The sequence below is a fragment of the Dermacentor albipictus genome, chromosome 2 (assembly GCF_038994185.2).
Source record: "Dermacentor albipictus isolate Rhodes 1998 colony chromosome 2, USDA_Dalb.pri_finalv2, whole genome shotgun sequence".
Lineage (NCBI taxonomy): Eukaryota > Metazoa > Arthropoda > Arachnida > Ixodida > Ixodidae > Dermacentor > Dermacentor albipictus.
Genome location: NC_091822.1, coordinates 143,258,823 through 143,266,275, shown reverse-complemented (window position 1 = coordinate 143,266,275; position 7,453 = coordinate 143,258,823). Strand labels below are relative to the sequence as shown.

Below are 7,453 nucleotides of genomic sequence, written 5' to 3'. Positions count from 1 at the left end.
CTAGTACATTTTTTAGAGTGGTGATAATAATCATGCGCTTTGAAATATCAGTCACCCGCCGTGGTAGTTCAGTGACGTGGCACTACTAAATACGAGTATACGGATTCGATCTTTGCCGCGTCGGCCGCATTCCGATGGAAGTGGAGTGTAAGAAGGTTCGAGTAGCGAGCGCCGTTTAAAAATATAAGAGAGCGCCCCCTCCCCTTCCCCAGCGCGTGCGTCATAATGAGATCGTGGTTTTGGCACGTAACCCAATAATGTAATTTTGATAGAAATTTTGTTAAAAAATAGTCTTTGCTTCTCTTCGCCATGCGGTCGAGAGCGAAGTGATGTCCGACTTCGATTTAATGCGAGCGCGAAAGAAGGGTATTTTTTCTTTTGTTTATTTGCTTTAGCTTCCTTGATTATTCTAGTTGTGCTGAACAACCAAGAAGAGTTCTTTTTTTTTAATACATATTTGGTGACGCTGGGTGACGTTTGAGTGCCCAATATCTCTTCTTTTGTGAATGGTTCGTAGTTCTAAAGTTTGAGCAAACGAATCTTATTTGAAATAACATTTCTTTATTGTTTGCTTAGATAAACATCGGGAATATGATGTCTCGCAAACGTATCTTAATTTGCAAAAACTGCTGAAGTGTAAATCCATCCATTCTTTCTGTTTGCCCTAAAGACTACTTCTTGTGTTGCACTTGTGCCTTGCAGAAAAGCGAGATTGCGGGTTTTGAGTGCATTAAATAATCTTTTGAATATTACACGCAGCTGATTATGCGCCAGGCTCGCAAAGAAATTGTAATTACGGGAAAGCTGATTCAGATGTAATGCAACAATTACTTTAAGAAATACAACTATGACACTTATGCACGCGCTACTAAGGGCAGAAGAGAAAGCTAAGGGCAGCTATAAAGCAGTGGAAGTAAGCTTCCCTGAGGGGAAACCAATGTATAAGTTTCTTGAGCAAACTGTTTCTCCGCGAACAGAGAAAATCAGTTTTTGTTTTCAAACTCAAGATAGAGAGCGAGAGGCAGAATGGGAAAGAAAAAAAGACCATTCCACATTGTTAATGCACCACTTAGCTTTAGTACTATTCTGCGCACGCGGGGCATACATTGGGCCACATTTGGTTGCTACAGCCCTTTACCCCACATCGAGCTCTGAGTAAGGAAATGTGTTCCATCCAAGATTAAAATAGTTTATCGTTTCGTCGGACGCGCTTTCGGTAGCTCCGACCATTCGAATTTGCGTGACAGTGCAACGAAAAGTAAGCAAATGAAACAAATGGCGGCACGCTGCTTATGCACTCCCTCGGGACCCTTCTCATCGACCGAGTTTAGCTATCACGCAGTAACAACGTCGCAAGGCCAGCGGTATCCATTTGGCGTTAGCTTTCGGGCCAGAAAAAAAAAGCAAAAGACGAGGTCAGCGAGAGAAGCCACACGCGCACAATCACACACGTACCTACGCCACGCACACCGCACCAGCACTACCTCTGATAAAACTCGGACACAAAAACATGGCGCCCCACAGCGATCGCGCGCGCGGAGCGCCACGGTTTTTGACTCTTTGCGGCTCGGCGACCAACCGGAGCGAAGGCCGCCGCAACCCCCTCTCTCCCTGATCTCTTTCGCTTTTCTCTCTCGCTTTCCTTTCGCCACGGGTCGCGAGACATCGCGAGAATCGTCGTCGGCCGTGGTGCTGGTACTCGGGAAAGGGGCGGGAAGCGACGTAGCACGCTCGCGCAACGGCGGGGTGAAGTAAGTACGTGCGCAGGACAGCGCGGGGTGAAAAACGAATAGAAAGCGTAGGGGTGGGTGGGGTGTGGGGACAAGAACGAGAGAGAGAAAGAGTACGGCGTTGAGCACCGCGGCGGCAGTTCGGAAAGAGAGAGCGTCTTCGGGCACCGGCGCGTCGTCTGCTCCGGACGCTGCGCTCGTCGTCGTCTGCTGCGCGGCGTGGGCCAGCCGAAGGGCCCGGGAGGCGCATGCTTTTGACTTTGGTGCGCAAGGCGCAAAGTGTTTTGTTGTCGCCGCAAGAGGCTCACGGTCGCCGCCTGCACGCCGATCGGAGCGACTGTCGTGCCAATTTTGTGAATCGTCAAAGGGTTTTTTGAACAACGTTTGCCAATTGCCCTTGGCATAGTCTCTGAAGTGGTCACTCGGAATAGAGTGATAAACAAGGGTGCTATCGTCGAAGCTTGGGGTGCCTGAGTTGCAAGGCCCACGGAAAGAAAGGAACGACAAGAAAGCTTGCGGAGTGGTATACCTTAGCGCCGTCGGTGGACCCAGTGAAAGTCCCGGGGAGAACTTTTCTTCGGATTCGTCACACGTAAGTGTAAAAGTTAGCGCGTTCAGTTTACGCAACTCCTCGCCATTTTAAAGCATGTTCGGCGCATGATACAGCCGGCATTGTACCTGTCGTGACGGCAGTCGAAACGACGTTCAATTCGGAAGGTCGATGAAGTTTACTGGTTGTTTTTAGTTCTGACAAGAAACAAACAGCAAGAAAAGGGGAAGGGTTTTTCGTTGTCTGTCAAAGTGCAGGTGATGCATCGTTGGCGTTTGTGTATTACAAGTCATCAATTCATTCTATAAATGCTTCGGATTCAAATTCAAGTTTATTGTTTCATTACAGGTACATATATATAAAAGATGCTATACAGAAAGAGGTCCCACAGTTATAAACTGCAGCGGGACCGCTTGTTCTTAGTTACATAATAATATACAACTGAAAAGGCGTCAATTGCGCTTATGAACAAACAAAGGTCGAATTACACAATTTCTCCGGTGTTAAAACACTAAAACCTATGGCAACACATCATAACATAAAAACATATACATTAAGTAACATAAAAACGTACATCGAAGAAGAGATGCAGTTTACAAAGTAGTAAAGTAAGCTCTCAGTTAACGTTGGCACGACGATAATGTAGGTGAAGATTTCACGCAGGCCGGTGAATTATTCCACATTTTCATACTGGCAAAACCCAGTTAGTTTGCCATAGTTTCTGCGTGATTTTGGAAGTAAAAGATCATTTTGTATAGAGAACAAAGTAGTGTTATCGTTAGCAAGACTATTTCTGCCAATGACAATGTAATTGTGGGTTTTTAAGTAGGCGGTAAATAACGATGTTGTGGCTGTACCAGATGATTTTATTGTGTTTAACTCAGTGTAGAGGAAATAGCATGGGCGTTATAAGGAACCGATGCGATGATACGGACATGGTTATTTTGGATGTGCTGCAATGGAGCTACATGACAGCGATATGTATGAGCCCAGGAACTGATTTAATAACTTAAATGGCTGTATATAAAGTCATAATACAATGCCAGGAGAGTGTGCTTTTGAAAGTAGTGTCTGGCGTTCAAAAGTGCTCTGATACTATAAGCGGTTTTCTTTTTTACGAAGCTGACATGCAAATTAAATTTAAGAAAGGAGTCTAATCAAAAACCTAAAAATGAGCACTCATTACATGTAATAATGGTTGAGACGCTTTGTACAGTGGTGGAAGGTTAGATAAAGGTTTAGTGCGTGCGCTAAAAGCCATAAACTTTGTTTTCTGAGTGTTAATGAGCAACTTATTTTTTTTGTACACCCACTGGTGATATTATTTATTTCCTTATTTAAACACTCAGTTAGAGTACAGATGTCGTTATGGGAAGTGTCAACAGGGTTGTCGTCCGCGTACAGGAGACATCCTGTAGAAGTTAGGCAGTTTGGGAAATCAATAATGAATACAACAAATAAGAGGGGACCGAGCATGGACCCCCGTGGAACGCCAGTGATTATTATTTTTGTGTCAAACAGTACTCCTGAAATGCAAATCTGCTGCTGCCTGTCGTGTAAATAGCTCATAACAGTAATAGCAGTAGCTCTGAAGATGGAGCTGTTATGCCATATGCGCCGACTTTAGTAAAAAGAATGTTGTGATTAAGGGAATCAAATGGTATTGAATAATCGATAAGCACAGATCCTACGAATCTGCTGCCCCCGTCAATTTCCGCTTTGATTTTGCCAGTGAGCATGATTTAAGCTAGGTTTGTGGAATTTCCAGGATGAAAACCAAACTGTCTCGGTGTTAATAGTTGGAACTTGTCCAAGTAGTTAAAGAGGCGCTGTTCTGAGTAAAATGGCCAAAGGCCGTTAAAGCGTCAGTAGCTAGCACCAGTTTGTGGTTGCACTACTACGAAAAAAAAAAGTACGTACATTAGAAATAGCTTCGAATACAAACGGGTGGATAGCACCACTTGCATGATTAGTTGACTCCGCAATGTGGCATCGATTGGTGACCAGATTTTCTTAACTGGCGGATATAGTCATAATATTCGGCACGATTTTTTCTTTCAGCGCAGTGAATACAGATTAAGTTTCTAACGTGAAAATGCCAGGACGTGCGCCTTTGGTTACTGCAACTAGTTCGTATCTCTATTTACGAGAACAGTGCGGCTTTCAGGCCATGGTGGCAGACTTTGTTACGAGGATATCATTGCCCTTGACTGCTACCAAATCTGGCTCGCCTGTTTGCTGACTGTACAAGAACATTTATTGAGTTAAAGAAGAAAAAAAAAACACACTGACGAGAAAGTAAACTGACGGCGTAAGCGTTCTGTGATGCCGTACGTGCGGTAAGCACGACAGCACAGCGCTTCTTCTGAAGTTACAAGAAAATCTTTTGCTCGTCGTTGCTTACGATAAAAACTTTAAAAAAGCAAGAACACTCCACGCGTAGCGTTCCACTTTCGCACCCTGTGATTTACACTGTCTTGCAGTCGCGCTGATAGCATTGTCTCCTTCAAATGAAATCTGAACCCCAATGAAAAGCGTCACGGTTGCCACAACAAAGATTTGCGGCGCTACGTGTGTGGAGGAGAAGAATGAAGTAACTCTTGGTGTGTGTGGCTCTTATCGTTTCGTTTGACTTCCATCGCGGTACATAAGGTGAAGTTTTCTTTTTCTTTCTTTCTTTCTTTTTATGGCGATAGCAATTATATGGACACTCTAGGCGCATTTCTGCCGCCGCCGTCGCCGTGATGTTCTATATGAGCGAAAGCATGTGAGGGTGAGCCGGCGAATGCGGTTCAATCTCGCGTGCGGGAGCGAGGAACGCGGCCCGGATGCGTGCCCTCTCTCCTGTGGCGCGAGAGGCAAGGGGGTAAGGCCAGGGAGGAGGGGCGTTCTTCTCCGGCGGCTGCTACGGTGCCTCGATGACCTCCTCGCCCGCCGCTCCGTACAGAGTGGAGACAACCGCGGCGTCTACTACGGCGTTGGCCACGCGAATCGCGGACGCCGTAGTAGACGCCGTGGCCAAAGCGATCTGCGATGTTTGCAGAGTGCGCGTAGTGCCGGTAGCTTCGTATGCGCTGCGCTTTCGACGTTTCGTTCGCGTTGGAACGAGAGATGCGCGGAGGTCAATTGGCTCGCAGCTGCTGCCTCGATTCCTAACTCCAGCGTTTTCGCAGACAGTTTCCGCTGTCATTGAGCGAGACACTGTGTTGGTTAATTTAATCGAAGCACGTTGACGGGCTAGTTGGCTTGAATCTATGATAGAATGTGTAAGCGCGACTAAAAAAAGGCAGAGAAAGAAGCAAACACACAAAGACAGCGCTGTCTCTGTGTGTCTGTTTCTTTCTACGTCCTAGTTGAGTCACGCGCTTACACATTCTATCATTGTTAATTTAGTTAGTAAGCGAATGTTTACAAGTCTATACGGCCGATAAATCTACTATCCTTACTTCATACAGCTATCTACTAATTTGCTATAGCAATTGGTGCTTCGCCTTTCGGGTGGAACTGCGAATTTTTTTAGGCTTTACAAAGACGACTCTGTAACAAAGAAACAGTGAAGGTGATATTATAAAAAATTGCAGATACTCTACCATACACATTAAATCGTAGCGCCATTATAGCAATACCATGTGAAAGCGACACGAAAGTTAGACCGGGGTAGAAACAAATGCAAATTCTCCTGTTCTCCTGTATTTGTAACAGTGGCTTAATTGTAAGACTTCCAAACGTACACTCACTGGGAACTACCTCATGCAGAGCAATTACCCGCCCCACTTTCGTGTAATTACGGGTAACAGGCGTTCTGATCAATTGTTTCCTGTTCGCATTTCAGTGCCTATGCTGATTAAATACAATGGCGGCCTCTCACAAAATACCTACGATAATGTGCAGAAACTGGGCTTATATCTGTTATCAGGAGAAGATAATCACCGAGTGCTGTTGAATCTTGTCTATAGTCAAATTCCTAATTCGTCGAAGTCTTTATTTAAACAGGTCCCTCTGTTTATTCCATAATTCTATTTTTTCTAGTTATTTTTTGCTCGGTCACGCCTTCCCTTTATTTTGGTCACGCATGTATTTTAGCGCTTCTGTACTCGTTTATCGTGGCATTACGCCACCCGATACGCGTGCGTCGGTGCGTCATACTACAGTCGAACGCCTTTATAACGAAGAGCTTGGGTGCTCGGAAATCATTCGTTATACGGGTAACTTCGTTGTAAAGGGTCAGGCGCAATCAGAACATCGGGCATATGAAAGGAAATCTATTGGAAATATCAACGAGTATTCTTCCTTGCTGTTATGTACGACATATCGTTACCAACCTGCTCATATTAATATTATCTAAGAAACTGAATACATTTGACAAAACTATTGCAGAATACAGTAGCGCGATAAAATCTAAAACTGTTGGCCGCTTCATTCAAAACTCGCTAGCAATCTTATCCAGAATGTGGAAGGTTTGCAGAATGGCTTCTTTATGCAAGCGTTTATGCAAATATCGTCTCTCCACCATTACTGCGTTTAGAACAAATGTTTATATTGAACACCATTGTCAATAATTTCACAGTGTACCTTCTCCTCTAAAACGTTTTGCAAAACGACGCAGAAGTTTATAGTTATAATATTGTTGCTGTTTTGTGCTATTGCTATTATGGTATGTATATAATGCTTCACCGCAGCTAACGAGTAATTCACTGTGTATTTTGACAAGAATCTAACCACAGGCATATATTTCCATTGATTCCTAGCAGCATGGTTCAACTAGCCATGCATTGATTCGTAAGAACTCATAAGTCGATTACAGATTAAATGTTCGTACAAATAGAAATAGTGTATGCGCATGTAGGAAAGCTGTCGATTTCTCTCTCCGTTGTTGAGCCCCACACCGCTTCCTCCAAAAACAAAAAACAAAAGAAAAATTATATGTAAACGCGGCTTGTTTCTCGCACGTTATCTAACAGTACAGAGGTGGCCCTGACAGAACTGATAGTATGAAGGGCCCAAACGCATCACCAAATTTGGAATAAAATTGAATTTCTTTAGCTGGTGTTTTACGTGGCCAATTCTGCGTCATCAGTCTCCACGGGAAAGCCATTAGCCGCTTTCTGAAAAGTCGACGCACAAGGTGATCACTTTTAAGGACGTCGGTGACTGTACAAACAGCTTCCGTCCA

General features: G+C 44.4%; 1 protein-coding gene across 1 annotated transcript in view; it reads left to right on the top strand.

Moving 5' to 3' along the window:
- Positions 1-1,842: 1,842 nt before the first annotated feature.
- The window catches only part of Hk (potassium voltage-gated channel subfamily A regulatory beta subunit hyperkinetic), an 85,959-nt gene continuing 80,348 nt past the window's right edge, over positions 1,843-7,453 (top strand). The window contains exon 1 of the mRNA XM_065435480.2: positions 1,843-2,322. The gene's annotated coding sequence lies outside the window, so the exon portion shown is untranslated. The remainder of the gene's footprint in view (positions 2,323-7,453) is intronic.